Source organism: Myotis lucifugus, unplaced genomic scaffold (assembly GCF_000147115.1).
Source record: "Myotis lucifugus unplaced genomic scaffold, Myoluc2.0 scaffold_0, whole genome shotgun sequence".
Taxonomy (NCBI): Eukaryota; Metazoa; Chordata; class Mammalia; order Chiroptera; family Vespertilionidae; genus Myotis; species Myotis lucifugus.
The window spans coordinates 22,933,967-22,954,768 of record NW_005871048.1 but is presented as its reverse complement, the minus strand read 5'-3'; the positions used below and the strand labels follow the sequence as shown (position 1 = coordinate 22,954,768).

At 41.3% G+C, this 20,802-nt stretch overlaps 3 long non-coding RNA genes across 3 annotated transcripts; 1 reads left to right on the top strand and 2 right to left on the bottom strand.

Annotated features, from left to right (window-relative positions):
* Positions 1-1,116: 1,116 nt before the first annotated feature.
* LOC111825115 lies at positions 1,117-3,959 on the bottom strand. The gene is made up of 3 exons (XR_002828229.1): positions 3,792-3,959; positions 2,536-2,636; positions 1,117-1,152 (listed from the first exon to the last, which is right to left on the bottom strand). It is a non-coding gene; the product is annotated as an uncharacterized LOC111825115 (long non-coding RNA).
* A 12,488-nt stretch (positions 3,960-16,447) lies between these two features.
* On the top strand, positions 16,448-19,314 carry LOC111824950. The gene is made up of 3 exons (XR_002828033.1): positions 16,448-16,952; positions 17,893-17,968; positions 18,491-19,314. It is a non-coding gene; the product is annotated as an uncharacterized LOC111824950 (long non-coding RNA).
* LOC106699387 lies at positions 18,667-20,777 on the bottom strand. Its single transcript, XR_001350964.2, has 2 exons — positions 20,592-20,777; positions 18,667-18,893 (listed from the first exon to the last, which is right to left on the bottom strand). It is a non-coding gene; the product is annotated as an uncharacterized LOC106699387 (long non-coding RNA).
* Positions 20,778-20,802: the final 25 nt, after the last annotated feature.

The window sequence follows — 20,802 nt, the reverse complement described above, 5'->3', positions numbered from 1 at the left end:
CCCAAATTAACATTTGCTGTGCTCTCACAGTCATTCGCAGACCTGCACAGAGCAGCAAGAAATTTAGTCATCCAATGGCCACATTCCCAGCTGAGGTGGAACAAGGAGACACTCTGCCTTCTTGTCTCAGCTCCTATTATAAACAAGTGTCCCTTTTGTGGTCTATTTAGTGCCACATTTTTCACATTTTGTGCTTTTTGTTGGTTATTTTTGCTGTTTAAAATAGCCCCCAAGTGAAGTAATAATGTTCTATCTAGTGTTCCTAAGTACAAGAAGGCTTGATGTGACATACAGAGGAAATATACATGTTAGATAAGCTTCCATCAGACATGAGTTTTAGTACTGGTGGCCATGAGTTCAGTGTTAATGAATCAACATTATACATTAAATAAGGTATCTTTAAACAGAAACACACATAAAAGAAGGTTATATATTCACCAATCACAACACTGATCAATGTTGTGACCAGAGGCCCACAGAGATCTCATCCTGCTTTCCCCTAGTTCAGCATTCATTAACTCAGTGTTTAAGGCAGCTTTAAAGAATACCACTTCTGTGAATAATGAGAATCTACTGTAAATACTGTAGTCAGAATTAGTCTACAGATGATCAGACAATGGGTATACCCTCAAGCTGCATGTCAGTATGATTCCACAGATGCCTAAAGTTGATCTTTTACCTCCTCCCACTTAAACAAGAGCTTAGCTCATTTTTTCTCCCACCCCACCTTATTTTTTAACCACTTGTTAACTTGGGGTCTCCTAATTAATATCATAGGCTCAAATCCCTCTAGAAATCTGAAGCCCTGCTTGGGATTTCTACAAATACCCAAGGATTGTATGTTTTCTTCATCACTCTGTCTCATTCTACCAGTTCTGATTATTTCATTCAGTCTATGGACTGCCTCACCATCCCATTTCCGTTAAAAACGATAATAAACACAAAAATCTCACACTAGCCACTGAAGTTTAGTGATATGGACTGAAGTTTTGGGGCTATGGAAACAGGACAGAATCATAGTTCAGGAAAATAAGCTATTTGACAGTGAACATTATGCATTTTATTCTTTGTGCCCTTCAGCCACACCATCTCTGAAGAATTTTCAGTGCTTAGTCCCCCTTCATCATATCTTGACCTCACACCACCATGTTCCTTAGAGAAGTAAAAAAAAAAAAAAGTAATGAGAATGTGATATAGAACTATAGTTACAGGAGGTTAAAAAAAAAGGCCAAGTTTAGGAGATGACATAAAGTAAAAATAAATTTTGGCAAAGGACTAAATAGATGGAATGAAGAACACAGATAATTAAATGTAACAGAAGATTTGAGGACTAAGAGAGACCACTGATGATTCCATCACGACCCAGAGGACTTCTTAATGTTAATTAGTTAAGAAGTCCTCCTCCAAAGTTCTAACAATGTAAATGGTGGTAGCAAGGATAAACTATAACTGAACTGCTGTGAACACATTGATTAGTCAGATTCTAATTCTCTGTTAGGGCCTCCATCAACCATTCCAGTAGTTAATTGCCCAAATTAGCTGTAAGCATTGAGCTCATTGATAAACAATTTAATGATAACACAGCATATAGAAACAACAACAAAAAAAACAGCTGAATATCCAAAGTGAGGTAGAGCTACCTTATAGAAATTACTTGAGTATTCAGTTGGTACAGTTCTCTCACTAGTTACTTAAGCCCCAGGCCTTCCTATGGAATTTCCACTCAACCCTTCTGATGAAATATGCTAATTGGAAACCTCAGGAATAAATCTAAATATCAAATGAAGTGCAGGTTGAAATATCTGTTCAATACATGGATACTCTACAGGTCAATGAGTGAAATCTCTTAGCCCACTAATCTCTTTCTCATTACTAGGAAAGACTTAAGCTTACTTATATCAATGCATTTCCACTGATGGCATGAACAGTGCCAATAAGGCCAATGAGATTATATGTAGATTATCTACAGTATTAATTACATTTCCATTCATTCAATATGAATCCATGTACACACATTTAGACAAAGAGTATAGTTATGGAACCCTTGACTATGGAACCCTTGGTGAATGGGTACTTCTAAATCACTTACTTGCCTGACTCCTGAAACAAAAAATATTAATGTCTCGTTTATCATTATAAATAACAATTATTAAAGCCTGAAATACCTGAAAACCCTTTAAACTAATATTTTTATTATTGGAATTTACTTTATCGTAAAGGTACATAAAGATTTTACTATAAGGATATTCATATACAATTGGTTTCATAAATGATTACTTACATAATATATACTCAAAAGTTATTAAAATAAATATGCAGCATTTACAATATTTTTCCAAAAATAAAAAAATGACAGTGAATATGTCACACTTTTAAGAATGAAAAATATAAATGTTACTATAAAAATATTAATTGTGATATTGTGCAATGATACAATGGTGACCTTAAGACCTACTGATGAGTGTAGAGCTGTTTGCTCTAACACACACATACAAAAAAGCAGGCCCCATTGTTCTTTTCCCGTCTTGTGCCTACCTTTTGAAATGTTGCTGTCCTCCATTGCTGTATGGCTGTCTGCTCTTTCTTCTCATTATTGACTGCACCTGTCCTTAGCAGCCCTCCTCCATTTTCATTCTCTTAGAGTCATGAGATTGAATAGGACGTTAGTGACCATTAAAACCAAATGCCTTCAAATGCTTAAGTCCACTCACTGCCAACTCTGCCAAATGCCATCCAGCTAAATCTTGTACCTATCCACTTATGACAAGTTGCTTCTTCCTGTTACTGCCTATGGCTCCTTTCAATTTTATGAAGTTCTTATCTATGTTCCCCTTTTGATTTTAGTGATAGCCCCTGAGGCCATTCCAATCTAAACTCCTTTCCAGTTACAGTTCTTTAAATACTTGAAAATAACTATTATGATATCTAAAGTCTTCTCTTTTCCTTCATTTTTCATTCATTCAATGAGTCATCATTTACTCCTTACTTTGTCCTGGGCACTGCTCTAGACACTGGGAATATGATCCCTGTCCTCATTAAAGTCACATTAAATGAGAAAGAGAGAACTCAAAGTAGCACTTTCCTGTGGAGTATATACATAACAGTGTGCCTAGATGAAATTCAGGGGACAATAAAAAGAGATGAAAAGCTTTCTGGGTAATGAAAGTCAAAATTAGAAAGTCTGTGCTGCAAACATCAGAGACTACAGTTCATGTGTTTCCTCCTCATTGGAGAGCCCAGCGGATCTCAAAGTGTGGTTCCTGGACCGGCAACATCAGCAAACTCTGAGAGCTTGTTAGAAATGCACATTCTCGAGCCCCACCTTAGATCTATTGAATCAGAATCTCTGAGGGTGGAGTCCAGCAACATGTGTTTAACAAGCTTTCCAGGTAATTCTGGCACATGTGATTCAAATTTGGAGACTAATCCCTCCTGGTTCTTAAACCAGAAGCAGAGGTATCTGGTTTACCTGGAAGCTATTAAGAAATTCAGATTCTTGGGCCCCGCCCCAGACCCATGGAATCAGAATATTCATTTTAACAAGATCCTTAGATGATCGTCTGCACCTTAAAGTTTTAGAAACACAGGGCTTGCCATTCTGCCATGGTTTTCAGCTTTGGGTAACCTAGTGAAAGCACCTGGGGATATTTAAAAGACTACCTCCAAAGATTCTGAGCTTACTGGTCTGGGCTGTTGTCTGGACTCCAGGGATTTTTTCAAAGCTCACCAGGTGAGTCTAATGGGCAGGCAAGGTTGAGAACCACCATTTTAAGCGCTCAGAGTTTACTCACTTTCATTTCTAACAGGCCTCTTCATATGATTTCCAACCTTGCAGGAAATCTTAATCTTCAGCTACATTAATAGAAGAAGACCATCCCAGGTAAGAGAGGTCATTATTTCACTTTCTTGTAAAATGACGAGATCACGCTCAAAACACCACCTTCAGCTCTGGGCTGCCTTCTGGAGAAGAATGTAGAAAAACTAGAGCATGTTTAGAGAGACTGGGATTCAGGGAAGCAATGCAAATCATTCCTGTTAGAAATGGTTACAGGAATTTGTAATGTTTAGGCAGCCAGAATGATCTTTTAAAACATAAATCAGATTTTATCACTGTGATGCCTGTCACTTGCATTTGGAAAGAAATCTAAGTCTTTTACCAAGTCCCCACATGATCTGGTGCTGCATACATCTCCCACCTCAACTCCTATCCTTTGCTCCTCTCATTCCTCACCCTCTCCAGCCACCATTGCCCCTTTGTGTTCTCTGATCACTGAGAGTTTTCTTATTAGAGTGAATTCACCCTCTATTCTTTCTGCCTGTAGTGCTTTTCCCTTGGCTCTTTTCCATGGGTGAAGCTTCAACTCTCATGTCTCAACTCAGATAAGGTGCCTTCCCTATCCAAGTACCTTTCTGGAACAAAAGCCTACAGTACTTAGTAGGTATCTTCCTGATACCTACTGTAATTTGTAATTATCTTCTTCACTTGTCTAGTTTTTAAAGAAATTCAGATTCTTGGGCCCTGCAAGATTCTTATCTTCCCTATAACGTAAACTAATAAAAATATATGCTACTAAAGTGAAGAGAGTTGAGTACTATGTAGAGAAAATAAAGTGAATTGCTCTTCCAGCACCAAGTATTTCTCAATAGCATTTTTCTGAAAAAAAAATTTTCCTTCAGGCTCATCTATATACCAACAAGTTGACAGATACATTACACTTCATCAGTTACATATATTTCTGATGTGATATTATTTATTTCCTGTTTATATGTATCATTTGAGAAATGATTATTTAAGAAGTTTGATGGTAAATATTTAAAATATTAAACCAGAAAGTCTCTATTTTCCCTATATAAATACTTGTTTATTCAATACATAAAATTTTTGTTGATGTCAAGGAACTAAAAAGTAATATATTATTGTCTATAATGTAGACATTAAAAACTACCAAACATAGCACTCTTCTCTGAATCATTTAAGAATTTATGCAGTTCTGATATAATCAAAAGTATTTTTTTAAAATCCTAAAACAATTGTGGCACAACTCACTTCAAAATAGCATGTATTCTTACAGCTCTAAATTATAATATGAAGATGCAAACTGTATTCTTTTCAAACCAGACATGGGAGGGTGGATGATTGGAAAGCTCCAAGTGTTCTAGCAATTACCTGTTATTCTCAGAACAAAGGACAGTAATAAAAGGTACATAACAGGTTTCTTTCTCCTTTTCCATTTAAAATGTCAGATTACTTTATTTTTTAATCATCCTTATTAGAAACATTCTTTTAAGGGTAACAAAAAAAAGAAAGGAAAGAAAATTCTTCTTTCAAGCTCCATTTTATTGAGTTATTTTTAAGAAACAGAAGAAAAAGATTGACTTGAGGACTTACTCATAATAAGTCTATTCTGGCAGAAACCCAAACAGAAACTAGAAGTTTCACATTGGGAAATGGGATTTGATTGACATCTTGCTTGACATCAGTCTTGACAATTTAAGGACATCAGTGAGTTAACATGGAGTGCCATGCAAAGAAGTATAGAAAAATCAAAGGACATATCAAGATTTGGGCAGTGAATTCAATGATATGCTAAATTTTGAATTGTCTTTTTCTCAAAGATTTAGCTCTAGCATGCAACCAGCTTCATAATTTCTTTATTGACTAATTTGCTGAATTATTCAGTATTGACCAGCTCCAGGATCCATGGCTGGAACTGCATTCCTGGAGTCACCAGGTTATTAGTAACGCAGGTGCACACAGTGTTATTTTTTCAAAGTCAGTGAGCTCTTGCAGGCAACCCTGGGGGGCAATTAGAATTTTGGCAGCTGGGAAGTCAAAATGACCAAAAGCACCTGTAACCAAAATAGCTCTACCTAGGAATTATTATTCAAGCCAATACTGAGTGTGTGTAATTTCTTCTGTGAAAAGAGATGGGAGAAACTAAAATTAAATTATTGGTCAGACAACATTGCTTTATAAAAAAAATGCCATTTGGGGAAAAAAATCAAGCCAAGAAATTAAATTAAAAGTGTAAGATATCCTGATTAGAAGAAAATACTAGTTATAATGCTACAGAAGTCCTTTAGAAGCCAGTGTCATTCAACTTTTTTATTAAAAGTTTGGAGTGAAGGTTTTAATATTAATCAAATTTATAAATCATTAGGAGAATTACAATGTTTTTGAAAATTGGGATTAAAATAAAATATGAGCCTGAGAAGTTGGGAAAGTGAGTTAAAAACAATAAAAATAGTTCATTCAATAAAGGAAAAATGTGAAGTGGCTCACATAGAAAACAATAAGTACTGTAAAACGCTAATGAGAACAGAACACCAAAGAGCATGAAAAGAAATGAAAGGTGTCAATAATGTGGTACTAATACAAAAATTTTATAATACATTTTATTCATTAAATACAGTATTTAACACAATTGAGTGAATTTCATTTTATTGTTTTCATTTAGTATCAAATGAAGTTCATTCTAGCAGTATTATGTAATAAAAGAGACAAACTATATCATTCAGAAGAGAAGAATAAATAAAAGGTTAAGAAAGAAATCCCTTCACTGCAAAAGTTACAGGGAAACAAAAGAGGGCAAAGTAAAAATGATGTAATGTGGGAAAGCACGGGACTTGGTTAGAAAGTCTGTAAGGAGGGTTCTCCAAAAGTTCAGGGGCCTCTAGGGGGACCTTGCCGAAGGTGGCAGCCCCTGCCTTGATTTTTCCAAACAAGTCTGAGCCCCCAGGGGTTTTACTGGAATCTCTATGTTTAGTCTTTAGACACAACCTTATAGAAGCATGTGCTTTCTCAAGGATACTTACCCTGCTGATAGTATCTAATAGTTAATTTTAGTTCAAGCTGTTGTTATAATAAAAGCCTAAGAAAGCAGGCTAATGAGGCTGTTTCGTTGCTATAGCCAAGCAACCCCTTAGCCCTCTCTTTCACAGAAACATGTGTCAGAGTAATCCATTCATCTGTTGCTCAGGGCTTGCTGTTCAGTCCTAGCAATGGAACTCTTGTATAATGTCTACATATATAAAATCCTAATATGCAAATAGACCGAACGGCAGAACAACTGAACAACCGGTCACCAGGGGGTGCTGCAGAACATGACAGGCATTAGAGCACAGAACATGGTGGGCATCAGCCACTGCAGGATGGTGGAGCAGGTGAGTGGGGGCTCCAGACCAAGGCAGGGTGCCAGTCACTATATTGGGGTGAGCCTCTGGTGGTTACTGAAAATTCTTTGCTCCTGCACACTGCAGTCCTGCCTGGCGCTCACACCACTGCAGTCCTGCCTGGTGCTCACACCTGCTGCTGGCGCCAGGCACTGGCCCCGATCGCTCGGCACTGTCAGTGGATGTGAGAGGCAGCTGCTGGCCTTGATCGCCCCTGAGGGCTTCTCCACCTCTCCCGGCTCCTGAGAGGTGATTGGGGCAGCAGCCGATGCTCGCACCCGCTGCAGGTACCAGCCCCAATTGCTCTGCGCCGTCAGTGGGTGCGAACGGGCCAGCACCATCAGTGTGTGGGAGCAGTGGTGGCAAGAGCAGGGCTGCCATTCCTGGGGACTGGGGCCACAGCAGGAGGGGCTGGGTGGGGGCATGGAGGATGGGCCAAGATCCACCCCTGTGCCCACAGCAGCCTCAGGGCCCACAGTTCCTTTCAAGGTGCACGAATTCATGCACTGGGCCCCTAGTATAAATGGAAAGTATGAGGTGTAATGGTTGAGACTTCAGAGTCATAGACCTGGGTTTAAATCCTACTTCTTCAACTTTCTTCTGTCCACACACAAAAAAAAAAAAAGACTTAATAAGGTATCTCACCTTCTAAATTTCCTCATATGCATAATTCAGAAAATAATGATATCTAGGATTATAGTTTTAGGCAAATTTACTAAAGAAAGGTATGGCTTTTCTAATTCACTGGACTTCTTCATGCCTAAAGAAGAATGATACATACAGGTAGGTGTGCATATAAAATCAATCATGGCCCACACCCAGCAGTCTTTCATGAATCCTCAATCCTATCATGGAGACATGGACTATCTGAAGTGTCAGAGGAAGGAAAACCTGGCTCTGTGTTATTAAAAATAGATCATGTAGTAATATAAATGATGTTAAAAACAAAAATATTTATATAAGAAAAAAGAAAACAATCCAAACTTCATCTGCAAATAAATGAAATTGATTCTTCAAGTCATATATTTTTACATACAATGTGAGAATTTGGGGCAGGATACAGCAAACATCTTGATATCAGGCAAGGGAATGTTGAAGGGATTTTCCCTAGGAAGTTTAATAGAAATAAATCCAAACTTAAGCCTATTAAGTCCAACACTAAATTCTTGCCTTTCCCTCCAGACAAGGTTTAGCTTTATGGGAGCCCTCTGCTCCCATTAAAGAAATGGCTAGCCGCAAAGCACCAACTTGCCCTCATATACTCCAAGATAACTCACCTTCGCCATTCCTCAATGGCTCAGGTAAGAGCTCTCTCCTTCCCTCCCTAGGACTCCCATAAGACGACCTGATGACTCCCCTGCCAACCTGCCTCCTTCCCAAGGTCCCTTCTTTTTCTTTGAAATGGTCCTCATTAATGAACTTGTTCCCTATTGCAACAGACTGAATAAAATCATCTCCTTAATTGTCTGTTGCATTTTGTCTTTCACACACCAAAAACCCGTTTTAACGCTTAGCTCAGTAGATGGTAATCCATCTAGATGGTGGCTCAGGCCAAAAGCCTTCGAGTGACCTTTATCTCTTCTCCTCCCAAATATCCCCATCTGATCTATCAAGAAAACCTTTTGATTTAAATGTCAAAATATATCCAGAATCTAACCACTTCTAAGCCAATGCTACTATCATTGGTCTGAGCCACTGTAATCTCTTACATAGATTATTAATATAACCATCCCACTGGACTCTCAGTTTCCACCCTTGCCTGGCTGTAGTATATTCTCAACAAGCAACATGAGTGAACTCCTAAAATTCAGTCCCTGTCAATTCCTCTGCTCAAAATTCTCCAAAGGTTCCCAAATTCAGTCAGAATCCTTACAATGGCCTCAAAGTTCTCTGTGATCAGGAACACCATAATGTCTCTAAACTTATACATAACCTACCACTCTCCCCTGGTTACTCTGTTCTGACCAAACTGGCCTCTTTCGTCTTTCTTCAGTATGCCAGCCATGCTCCCACCTCAGAATCTTTGTATTGGCTGTGGCTTCTGCCTTCAACTGCCCTCCTTCAGATAGCTACAGAGATCACTCAATCAACTCCTCTAAGTGTTTGCTCAAATGTCACCTTCTCAGTGTGACATTTTAAAAATTATACATATTTGCCCTGACCGGTTTGGCTCAGTGGATAGAGCGTCGGCCTGCAGACTCAGGGGTCCCGGGTTCGATTCCAGTCAAGGGCATGTGCCTTGGTTGTGGGCACATCCCTAGTGGGGGGTGTGCAGGAGGCAGCTGATTGATGTTTCTCTCTCATCGATGTTTCTAACTCTCTATTCCTCTCCCTTCCTCTCTGTAAAAAATCAATAAAATATATTTTTTTAAAAATTGTACATACAAACCAGCATTCCACATCTCAACTATCATGCTCTACCTTTCGCAGAGCACTTTATTCCTTTTAATATACTGAATATCCTCATGTTTATGTTTATTGTCTGTCTCTCCCTGTAGGACGGAGAAAGACTTTTATTTTTATTCATTGACATATTTCTTAGTTCCTAACTCCTTTCCCTTCTGTTGATATATCCGTAGTGCCTAGAGAGTATTGGCACATAGTAGGTAGTTCAATAAATATTTGTTGAAAGGTCGATTGGCCAAATAGCAAACTGACTGACTGGATGAAACAGTGGCTATCTATTTAAAGTAATTATTAGTGCAGTAATCAAGCTGTGCACTGATGATCTGTACTATTTTCCATTATGATTCTATTGGACTTTCTCCACATCATTACTCCCAGTTCTCTTTCCCAGCTCTGAAAGGGGTAGGAAACCACTACTATTACTGTGTACCTGGCACCATGGACACCACTTATGCATTACCATAGGCACACAGCTCTAAATAAGGAAATTGCACAATCTAAGTTGTGAAATAGGCAAGAGTATGTCCACAAGATAATTCTGCTTGTGAATTCATTAGAAACTTGGAGGCCTCCCATTGATGGAGTATGTATCAAAACCTGTACTCCCACGATCATGCCATAGGCTACTGGGCATTTCATAAAGCCAAGAATGGCCATTCAAGTCTTGACAAGAGCTGTAGAGAGTGGCAGATCATAACTTGAGGAAATAAGATACTTCAGCTCTCTGTACCATTGAGAAGAACGTCTTGATTAGGCTAGAAGAGGATCACAGATTTAATTTAAAATTTCTAAAAATAATTCTTGTTTTTTTTCCAACCAGTTCATTTTCAATTCCCTTATTAATCACACTCATTTTATTTATCAGTGACTCAAAACCTGTATGATGAATCTCTGTGCATTTTAAGGCCAGAATTTTCCAATAAATGAAATAGAGCAATGAAGACTAAGAAACAACTGGACTTTCCAATCAGAAAGACTGTTCAAATCCTGTACCAACCATTTTTTATGTATCTTTGAGCAGGTTTTTAAATCTTTCAACCTAAATTTCATCCTCTATAAAAAGAGAATAATCTGTGCTTCAGGGAAAAGTTGTGAGAGTGAAGTTAGATCCCCGTTCCCACCCCTTCCCCCACCCCCGCCCTTCTCTGAGCTGGACACCAGGTGTCACTCCTGATAGTAATTAAATAAATGCTACTTCCTTTTCTTGCCTTTCTGAGGTTTGGAAACAACCAAGAAGTCTCCTTCATTCAAATGCCAACTGGGAATTAAAGAACTGCCTTAGATTGCTACAAATGCACCCAGCAGGTGCTTTTTGCCAGAGTTTTTTCAGTTCCTTGAACACTCAAATACTGTTGGTACTGTTAAAAACAAACATAAATGAAAACCAGACTTGAAAATTCCCTGAACAGAAAAAACAGTTTAGTCGTACAAACAAAGCTTAATTTAGCTTATTCTGCAAGACAAGGGAAGCTAACCTGACCTGGGTCATTTCTTACGCCTCTGAAAATCATAAGCTGAAATTTAAATTGTTCCCCAAAATTGACATAAGGTAAACCACTAACCAATTCTACTTCATTTAAGAAAATTCTAATATTGTAACCAATCACTGTAAAGATTAAACAGTCACTGCCATCATACTATATAAGCTGCTTAAAAACAATACACCTCTGAGCCTCGTTAGTTCTCTGTTTTTGTTTGAGTGTTCTTGGTTTGCCAACTGTCTTCTAAAAATGTATGCACAATAAATTTTTACCAATTATTACTTCAGTGATCATTGATTTTATTTCTTTTTTTAACTGTTGACAATACCTTGAAACCTTGACCTCTACCTGCAGCCTTTTCTCCATTTCACAGGCCTTAGCATATCTTGGAAAGTCCTTCCCATTAATGGTGTTTCTTCTCATCTTAAACTTTGTAGCATTATTACAGTTATTTTGTTTATTGACCTGTTGATTCTCCCACCACCAGAATGTACATTCTTAAAAGTCTTTGTCTGATTGTTTACAGTATCCCCAGGACTTAGAAGATTGCCAGGCTCATTAGTGGGTGCTCAAAAATGTGCTAATGAAAGAATTAAAACAAAGAATTTGTATTTGAGAATGGGTCAATATCAGATTCTGTCACAAGGAGTAAGTATCCTGGATGATGATTGCTTACCAGGGGGCCTGAGAGGCATACCCCCATGTCCCTCAAGGGGCCCCCCACAGGGGACAAGGGAAAAGGAAACTTCATCTATTTCACATAGAGCCCTGCACTAGTCATGCATTCTTCACATTCTTTGTTGATGGACAGTCCCAACTGGGACAGCTGAAGAGCACATTAACAATTCAACATCAAGAGCCTGACCTCTGAGAATACTTTCCTATGCTTATGCTATATTACTCTTCTTTTGAAACAAGTCCTACTCTCAAATTCAGCTGGATTTGTTTCATTCAAACTTCTGATGACCATGCACTGTTTTCATTCTGGGTCCATTCTCAGGCTTGAATCTAACCTTGCTTCTGGCATAAACATTACCTGAGCCTCTGTATGTGGCTTGGACAATTTGAAATGATAGGATGATGAAACGTGAGAAGATAAGAAAAAGGAGAATACTTATTATTTTTGTACTTGTGATTATCTGGACACTGATTTCTTTGGTCCCATTATTGTTTCAATTTATTAAAATGAGTTAAAATATATCTCCTTGGAATTTTATCTAATACTGGTAAGATAAAAACATACATCACCTATATATTATAATACACTTTGTTATTTATTATTTAAACTCTTAATTGGTACTATTGGCTATTAGAATTGAGGGTATCCAATTTCCCAAATATCTTAGATTTCATGGAATTTTAAAGATGGTGGTGTATGTATTGCATTCTGTCATGTTTTAATGTTCTTTTCACTGTGTATACAGATGACTATGAGGAAAGAGATTTTGCCTCCAAGAGAAACTATAAATTGTCTCACAGAAGAGTAACTTTACAGTTATTTACCTCTCTAAAGAAGTTCTTTTCCACTTTCTTGAAGTTTATTTTTTATAGAGCAAATGTAATGTAAAAGAATGACTATTTTAGGGATGCATATTTTGCCTTTTAAAACTTATAGCACAGATCTAGAAAAGATTGTGTGTGTGTGTGTGTGTGTGTGTGTGTGTGTGTGTGTGTGTGTAAAATGACTACAATTGAAATAATCAACAAATACAATAGAGAAACTTTTGGGATTTCTTTCTTAACATTTTATTTATTCTTCTCTTCTGATGTTTCATGTTCTACTATTTTCTACTGTCCTGAACGCCTAAAAGAATCATGACAAGATCTTTTCTAGTAGCAAGCAGACAAAACAAGAGCTTTTCTCCTGGCACTTCAAGGAGATTGTTATCTATTTTCTTTTTTAGCACATATTTTTTCATATTAACTTTATTAATTTAATATGCATTCATTAACCTATTTTATTATGTACATGTGTAGAAATACTTTAGAATTGCAAGGTCTCTCTAGAAAAATCAGGCTTTCGTTGCTGATGGAATGTAATAATTTTCATTTGCTAAAGAATATTTAATTATCCTTGTTATTAGCTATCTATCCAGAGGTATCATTTTTAGAATTTACAATTTACCAGAATTATTTACCTTAACCATCATGTGATCTGATGGTTCAAGACAGCTGTCTTACATCTATGTACAGAGGGAAAGAAAGCCAAACAAATTCTCACCATTTTAAAAGTAGAAGTAGATCTTAGATCCTTTATGTTTTTACTCAACTTAAACACTGATTCTATAAAACAAAAAAAGAAAGTAGCATTTTCTCTTAGTATTATTTTTAAATAGTACTACTAATAGTTAAAATAGTGTAATTTGGCTCAGCAGGCGTGGCTCAGTAGTTGAGTATCGACCTATGAAACAGGAGGTCCCAGTTTGATACCCAGTTGGGGCACATGCCCAGCTTGTGGGCTCAATACCCCATGTGGAGCATGTAGGAGGTAGCCAGTCGATGATTCTCTCTCATCATTGATGTTTCTATCTCTCTCTCCCTTCCTCTCTGAAATCAATAAAAATATTTTTTTAAAAAGAAAAAAATAGTGTAATTAGAATAATAATTCTCTGACAATATGAGTAAATAAAAGAATTATTAAATTGGGCATCAATCTGAAACTAGATAAGAATTTCAACAGAACATGCAAGAAAACCGAAATAAGAAATACTAGAAATCAGATCCATATGCTGCTAGATAATTGAGTTGACTCCCCCAATTTGCAAAAGGAGAAACAGAAACATCAAAAGTAAGCAAACTATGACTTTGACAACTGGAGAGTTGGATGTATACATTAGCTGAACATTTTAAAAGCTGAAGTTCCTATCACCTTTATGTGGAAATTCAGAAGATGGTGTAAATACACATTGTGTCATCAGAAGGTTTCTTTGCAGTCAATAGAGAAATGCTAAGTCAATTTTACCAAAAAGTGATTTCTTGTTCCCTTTCTATCCCCATCTTTGGTTTATTTTGGTTGATATGAGAAAAAAAAAGAAAGATTAAAATGAGATAAGAGAAAAATTTGGGAGCATTGAACAAGATAAAGAATTTGGGGAGGAAAAATTAAGCACATCTTTTTACAAATGGAACACCCAGGGCTTAATTAGAAATATAAACATTTTGAGCATTTATCAATGGCATAGTGTGTGTGTGAGAGTGAGTGTGTGTGTGTGTATGTGTGTAGGGAGGGGGGTGCAGATTGATATAAATGAAAGCAATAGAATTAGACAAGCTCAAATATTTTTGACCACTATTGTTTGAAGAAAAATTTTCCCCCAATAAAAGTATACTTAAGAATACTCTTTAATAGACAATTTTTAAGTAAGCATGGCTGTGAAGCTAAGCATTTCTGAAATTCTTGTTTTGAAAGTGAAGAAGCAAGAGAGAGATTTGTAGCTTAAAAATTAATAATTCATTATGAAATATCAACCATTTTTGCCTTGGTTTCAAAAAAGATTCCACAGAAAACAGAGAAGGTTTTCCCGAGGGAGAACTAAGGCTCCAGGTTCCACAGTGAGAAAGTGAGTAGTGAATCAAAAACCCTGGAAAGTATCATAATGCTAAGGAAAAATTAAACCTATTGATTTGATGAACTCATTTATGTGATAATTGACAAATTATCCTCCAGGTCCCACTGCCCAATTTTTATGGGGAGGAGGGAGAAAGGAGAGTCTGGTAGCTTGGCCTACTGTTTATGTGCTGCCCAAAGCCAGCGTAGCAAGGGAGTGGTGAAGGACTAGGGCTGCGTTAGAAAACTTCCTCTGGGCTGGCTCTCTAGCTTGCTTTGAACTCTTGTTCATCGTTGTTTTATGTGGCAGCTTGTCTTTGTGTTGGTGGGAGGGAGAAGAAAAACAAGACTGCCTTTAGGTTCTAAATCAACTTGCTGCACTGCAGATTGCTGGGGAGGCTTTTCAAAGGCAAAGCAAGTGGGGACTTTACAATTCTGTCTCTGTGGACTAGGAACTGAGGGGGGTTTTTTGGAGGGGGGTAAATTCTCAGTAGCAAAAAGAGCTTTTTTTTTAACATATCTTACATTCTTCCTAAAATATCCTCAGTATTATTTTTTCCAATTTGACTGGCAGTTGGAGAAAAGTAGGAATCTACAAAGGGTGCGAGGAGGCCTCCCTTGTCATAGAATTTCATAACCGGAAGAAACCTGGCCATTACCCCTAACACACTCTTTCTTGATTGTGACCTCAGGGTCCAAAGACATTAAATCAGTTGCTTAAGACTCCAACTCAGAAAGTCTGTAGACCCTCCTTGCTGGAGCCCCACTGCACCTTCTTTACATTGCCCTATGCTGCCTCTAGCGCTAGGCTGAGAAACTGCAAGAAAGAGCGGGGGGGGGGGAGGGAGGGCGAGAGAAAGCGAAGAAAAGCTGGAGAGGGACAGAGATACTGCTAAGAGGGCAAAAAGTAAAATACCTAAGTCAGGATGCTTGAACATCTGCTTGGACGAAGAAAAGCCGCCTGCTCGTCCCAGGCAGTGTGCGCATGGAACAACAGCTACCACTGAACATCTGTGATGCTTATTTTCAGCTTTGGAAGATCAGCCTAGGGAAGAAAGCTCATCTCTTTCCTCTGGCTCTCCACGCCTTCTACTTTTATCCAAGTCACTCTTTCCTCGGACATTTCGTGGGCTTGTTCCTTATAACACACTTCCTCACCTGTGTCTTAGGTGTTTTTCAGTCCTCTCTCCCCTCATATTTCCCAAGTTGTTATCCTGGGCTTTCTTCTTCTTCTTTTTTTTTTTTTTTTAATATATTTGTATTGATTTCAGAGAGGAAGGGAGGGAGAGAGAGATAGAAATATCAATGATGAGAGATAATCATTGATTGGTTGCCTCCTGCATGCCCCCTACTGGGGATCAAGCCCACAACCCAGGCATGAGCCCTTGACTGGAATGAACTCCGGACCCTTCCGTCCGCAGGCTGATACTCTATCCATTGAGCCAAACCAGTTAGGGATATCCTGGGCTTTCTTAAACTGTAAACTCAAGCTGGCACCTTAGGTGGATTCCTTATTTCGGGGAAAGTCCAGAGGACCATGCCTGCCACCCGCCTACCCTCGTTTAGACCCAGAAGGAAGACCCGCAAAGAGCATTTATGGAGAAGAAAGGGTGTATGTTGTGGCCGCTGGTGGGCAGCTAGAGAAAGTGGTAGAAACGGGCAGGGGTCGCATCTGTGCCGGTGCGGAGGCGCGGACTAGGGACAGCCTGCGTGCGCCTGGTGCCTTCCTGCCCCGGCGAAGGCTGGCACAATCACCGACCCGGAATCGGTGGTGCCGCGGCCGCGCGGACAAAGGCAACGGGAAGGCCTGGCGGGCGGCGCAGAGGGTGGCGCTGGCAGCGTGAAAGGTGTCTTTGTGCAGGACTTGGTGGGGTGAAGGGGTGGTGAGAGAGGCCTGAGCCAGGACCTGAAGGCTGAGGCTCTGGGACGCCGTTACTTGCCACTCCTTAGTCGCGCTGGAAAGATCCGGGTAGTGCCGGCAGGGGGCGGTGTGGTGCAGAAGGGGGTGGGCGGGAGGCCCCAGGGTTTGGTCTTTTTTTTGACACTGAAGGGCGAGAAAGCAGGATGGAATAGAGGGATTTGCCTCCCCGCCCCCTCCCCTAGGTGTCAGAGAGTTCGCGCTGATTGCAAGGGTGCAGCCTCTCACCCGGCGCTCACTCGGTGTCGGGGAGCGGGGAGAGCGGTCCCCAAGGCGGAGCCTCCCTCCGGGCCCCCGAGTACCAGTGCCCCCACCGAGAGCGGGGAGGCGGGCACCGCGCTGCCCTCCCTCTGCGCCCCGGCCGCGTGGCTTGCGGCTTATTTTCCCAGCTGGCAAGCGTCGCGCTGCAGACAAGGGAATGCCTGTGGTGAGTTGTTTATTTTGTTGAAGTTTGCGGTGGGCCCGGGGACGTGGGGGGCGAGCGGCAGGCAGCGGCCGGGACTGTTGTGTTTAGGTCTCCGTCCACCTGTGTGGTATAAATCTGCCAGCCTCGGGACGGCAGGGGGCCAGGGCGAGAAAACCCCAGCTGCTCCGAAAGCCCCCCTTTGCCACATGCAGATCTAGAACCACATTTCATTCTCCACTCCTGGGATCCGCTAGATCCTAGCTTACACTCCCCCTCTCCCCAAGTCCCGGATCAGGGCTTCCCGCACCCTCTGCGCACAGGACTGGCGCTCCTCGGGGCAGGCGGCAGCCGCGACCCGGCAGCCATGGAAGTTCCTCCCCTAGAGGACAAGGGAGCTGAGGTTGTGATCTGAGGAGCACTCGTGGAATTAGCGGGAACTTGTTGGGGCGGCTTCTGGCGTGAAGTCCGTTCAGGGTCTGCCCAGGTCTACAAAACAGGGATCCGGGTTGGCCAGAGTTTCCCAGACTTGAGGCTGCGGGGAGGTCTGCGGTTGGCTCCCGGGGGAACCCAGAGGCACCCCGGGGGCTGATGGCAGTCACGGCCGTGGCTGCGTTTGCCTGGAAGAAAAGCCTAAACACATTAGCGAGCTGGTAAAGCTTTTAAGGCCTTTTCGGGAGCGAGTGGCTGGCTAATGAGAGGTTAATTTTGTTTCGAAGGGAAGGCTGCGCTGGTTTCCTGAGATAAATGGACAGGAAGCGCATTACCTCCGCGCGCTGGCAAGCGGCTCCCAAATGCTTTTTGCACCTGCCGCTTTGAGCAGCGCGAACAGTGGCGGAGCCCGCGGGGATCGCCGGGGCCCGTGGGGTACGCCCGGGTGATGAGCTTCACGCACGCCCCGGGCCCTCTCCTTCCGGGGGCGCAGCGCTCATGCCGGGCTCTGGGGCCCTTCTCTCACACCCAGGTCCTGCGTGTTCCCGAGCTCGGCGGCTCCCTGATCCCGCCAAGCCCCCTCCAGGAGCGGAAGGGTTAAAAATGATGTAAGTACAACCCAGGAGCTGCTTGCCACTGGGCAGTCTGACTCCCGGGCTATTTCAGCCCTGCTTTTCGTACACTGTGGACTGGGGATGCGGGGTGGAGGGGGTGGCTCACTCTAGAATGGGTTGCACAAATCGCAACCCCGGGTCTGGGTCCTGGTTCCTCTGCCCCAGTTGATCTGTTAAGCAGACAGCGACCCTCGTGTTAGATTTCTGGAAATGGAGATATATTAACTGGGGAACAGAAAAAGAAACCGCATCTTGTTTAGAACCCATTAATGTTGCTGGCATGCGTTTTAATTCTAGCCACTTTCCACTTGCACATTCATGCCGTTGTTCTGCTGAGTCCCCTATTTGTACTGTTTTGGCTTCATCTTTCCTTCTTGAAAACAAAGAAGGGAGAGAGAGTACAAGTGGCAAGAATCGGGGAGGATTTATGAGTTGTACAAGCTGTCACTTCACGGTATTTTTTCTTATTAAAATGTAAAACTTTCATAAGTCATCAATTTTATGTCTGTGTCCCAGCTCCCTCCCTAGATTTTTCTTTGTGGAGTCTTAATGTCCTGCTTAGCTTGCAGCATTGGAGCTGGAGGAGTGGATGCTCTATAGGCGACCATTCACCACGCTCTTGCTTTCCAAGAGGATTCGGGATCTTGCTAGCAGGCCGAATTTACCCAGCGAGTGTGTCAACTGACCTAAAGTTTTGAAAATAGGAACCAACTTGCGGTTTAATTGTGAAAATTAACATTTTCCTTTAGCCGGCTGAACACTTATGCAGCAATAAAAAAAGTGAATTGTTAGGCTTATAAATCTTGAGCTTGTCAAATTTTACAACAGAGGAGCAATAAAGCACCTTAGAAGAAATGAAGTTTTTCCTCTAGAGCAGTTCCACTTCACACCAGGATTTGCAGTGACTGGAGGGCGCCCTCTATTGATAAGAAAATCAAGAGCACTCATGTACTTAAGGAACAGGATGGGGTCGAGGTGGGGGGAGGGAATAAGGGTAAGGGGGGAAGTCATAGAAATCACGGGTGAAAAGACACAAACTAAACTGAATTTGATCCTTATCTCTTGGTTGCGTGTTTTGAAGCATGTTCGATTAAGTGGGATGCTTCTTTATAGCGGTGGGATTAAATCTTGTGTTAAAGAAAAAGAAACATTTTACTCTTTTTTTTAGCAAAATGCTTTGAAAAACAGTGTTCACATTTTATTAGTTTTAAAAGTCGTTTACCAATATTTCATTAATTTTATTTCATTAATCATATGTAGTAATTCCAAGAGAGTAAATTTTTGGCCTAATAGTATTTACTCCATAGTATTATCTAAAAATTATAATAGCTACTCCCCCCCCCCCCCCAAAGTCATTTCTCCAATCAACGCTGAAACTATTATTTAGCATATTGTGGACGTATGGAAGGCTTGGATTATATCATGGGCAATGAAAGGTGTGTTTACCACTTGTGTCATCATAGTATTAATAGGTAATGAAAAGTTACAGTAAAAAGATAGGCATCCTTCATTAGGGATCTAGTGGCTTGTACAATTCGTAATGTGTCTAATAAGTAAGCTGGGGTGATGGGTTTGCCCTCAATTATCCTGGTCCATTGATTTGCACATTGTTACGTGTGGAATATTTACATGTCCGCGGCTGATACGCAATCCCTAATTAGAGATTCTGAGTAAGGTAGCGGGTAGAGTTGCCTACTGCGATTTGGATATACTGTAAGTGAATTTAAAATGGCAACCTTGAGCTATTTGGGGAAAGGCAAAGGCGAGGACAGTAGGAAGTGGCTCCCAGACTTTGAGGCTATTCTAGAGATTAGATACCACTTCACACCTACTGATAAGTTAGAGCCTATTATAACCTGTTCTGATAATTAGCTTTTCTCCTCATTTCTTGATCCATCCAATTGCAAAAGTAGAAACTGAACTGTCATTGAATTAATCTGCTATTAGATTATGAATGTGTGGAAAAGCCACTAAGCAACAAATGATGGCGTAATTACTCTACACTGCGTTAAAAGCTGCCTCTCCTCATTAATCTAATTACACTGTAACCGAACACGGTCAAGTTCTCCAGCTCTCAGACCCCTCCCAGCCGCTTTCAGGAAGGGAAATGTCAAAGGAGCCAAGAATACCGGAGCCACGCACAGCTGCCTGCGAATTTCGCTGGGAGCTGACGGGTACCTTCCCAGTCTACCCGATCCGTTCCGCACCGCGGGTCACTTTCTGATTTCCAAAGTGGCTGGATGCTAGCTTTACCCAAAATAGGTTCGAAACGCGGTTCTGCAGAGGTGCTTAGATGCGAAGGAATTTGCCACGTGGCGCTGGATAAAAGCGCCCGCTTCCTCCAAAGAGCTGGAGGTGGAGGCGCCGTGTGGGGTGATAAAAAAAAAAAAAAAAAAAAAACTAGGAGGGAAGTTGAACCCAATAACATTAATTCAAGGAGCGGTCAAAGGCCGGTTCCTTTGTAACGGCGGCCAGAGAGAGCGGCTGACACCTCTTTCTATTTGATTCGAGGAAACAGGACATCGCGGCAGGGGTGGATGGGAGAGAAGAGAGAGCGAGCCAGAGGCTGGGCCGGGCGCGGTAGACAGGACCCGCAGCGGGCGGACGCGGAACTCACGTTACACTAAACCGCAGGAGGCAGGAGGCGGCGTGGAGGGGCCGGCGCTTTGGGCCCTGCTAGCGGCGGGCTGGGTCCAAGCGGCTTGAGCTCGCAGCCAATGGGATGGGAGCGCGGGGGTGGAGACGACGCCGATTGGCGGGCGGAGGGCGGGCGGGGCAGAAAAACGGGGCTGAGATTGATTGATCCGGGGCCGCCGCGTAGAGAGATC